We start from the raw sequence: 1,919 nt of genomic DNA on the forward strand, positions 1-1,919 counted from the left end.
CTTGGCAACGTCCTCAATGATGGCGTCTATGTCTTCCTGGTCCGCCGGTGGACAATCTGGGCACCAAGGAGGGGGTGAGACGAAGCCAAAACCAAGGATCAGCAAGAAAAGAAAAAAGAACAGAGACAAAGGGCGAGCGGCTTACCCGTGACAGGCTGAGGAACAGAGGTCCCCTCCCCACCGGCGTCTGGCGCCGAGGCGAAGCCACCAGCACCCAAGTTCTCCTCCTCCTCCTCATGTGCGTGGGCTCGGGGCTTGGCGCCCTTGCCGAGGACGCCCCTCGGGGCGGCGTGGTTGATGCGGACGGCGTGTTGGGAGTAGCCCTCTGTGGCTCCTCCTGCTGCTGCTCTCCTCCTGCATACACGGCAAGGTCAGTGATAACCCACAAGTATAGGGGATCAATTGTAGCCTCTTTCGATAAGTAAGAGTGTCGAACCCAATGAGGAGCTAAAGGTAGAACAAATATTCCCTCAAGTTCTATCGACCACCGATACAACTCTACGCACGCTTGACGTTCGCTTTACCTAAAACAATTGTGAAACTAGAAGTACTTTGTAGGTGTTGTTGGATAGGTTTGCAAGAATAAAAAGAGCACGTAAATAAAAACTAGGGGCTGTTTAGATAAAGACACAACTAAATTAGTTTTAGTAAAGAGCTTGTTGTTACGAGAAAGTTATTTGTCCCTAGGCAATCGATAACTAGACCGGTAATCATTATTGCAATTTTATTTGAGGGAGAGGCATAAGCTAACATACTTTCTCTACTTGGATCATATGCACTTATGATTGGAACTCTAGCAAGCATCCGCAACTACTAAAGATCATTAAGGTAAAACCCAACCATAGCATTAAAGCATCAAGTCCTCTTTATCCCATACGCAAACAACCTACTTACTCGGGTCTGTGCTTCTGTCACTCACGCTACCCACAATAAGCAAATCATGAATATATTGCAAACCCTACAGCGGGAATCCCTCACGCTTGCACAACACGGAGAGCACCATAGGACAGCACCAATAATAAAACATGCAACTCAAACCAATCTTGATCATCAAATAGCCCATAGGACAAAATGGATCTACTCAAACATCGTAGGATAGCCATACATCATTGGGAAATAATATATAGCGTTGAGCACCATGTTTAAGTAGAGATTACAGCGGGTAAGAGAGAGGTTACACCGCTGCTTAGAGGGGGGAAGAGTTGGTGATGATGGTGGTGAAGTTGTTGGTGAAGATTGCGGTGATGATGATGGCCATGGCAGCGTTCCGGCGCCACCGGAAGAGAAGGGGAGAGGGGGCCCCTTCATCTTCTTCTTCCTTGACCTCCTCCCTAGATGGGAGAAGGGTTTCCCCTCTGGTCCTTGGCCTCGATGGCATGGGAGGGGCGAGAGCCCCTCCGAGTCTCGCCCCTCCGAGATTGGATCTGTCTCTCTGTCTCTCTCTGTTTCTGCGTTCTCATCTGCTGCCCTTTCACCGTTTCTTTTATATCTGGAGATCCGTAACTCCGATTGGATTGAAACCTTCGCCCAGATCATTTTCCAAAAAATAGCTTTCTTGCGGCCAAAGTAGAGCATCAACCGCCTTACGGGTGGCCCATGAGGGTCAGGGGCGCGCCTGCCTGGAGTGGGCGTGGGCCCCACCCTCGTGGCCACCTCGGGCACCGTCTCGCGTTGATTTTACTTCCCAAAAATAACAAATATTCCAAAATAATTCTCCGTCCGTTTTATCCCATTTGGACTCCGTTTGATATGGAGTTTCTGCGAAACATAAAACATGCAACAAACAAGAACTGGCACTGGGCACTGGATCAATATGTTAGTCCCAAAATAGTATAAAAAGTTGCCAAAAGTATATGAAAGTTGAATAATATTGGCATGAAACAATCAAAAATTATAGATAAGACAAAGACGTATCAGCA

Source organism: Aegilops tauschii, chromosome 7 (assembly GCF_002575655.3).
Source record: "Aegilops tauschii subsp. strangulata cultivar AL8/78 chromosome 7, Aet v6.0, whole genome shotgun sequence".
In the NCBI taxonomy this organism is placed as follows: domain Eukaryota; kingdom Viridiplantae; phylum Streptophyta; class Magnoliopsida; order Poales; family Poaceae; genus Aegilops; species Aegilops tauschii.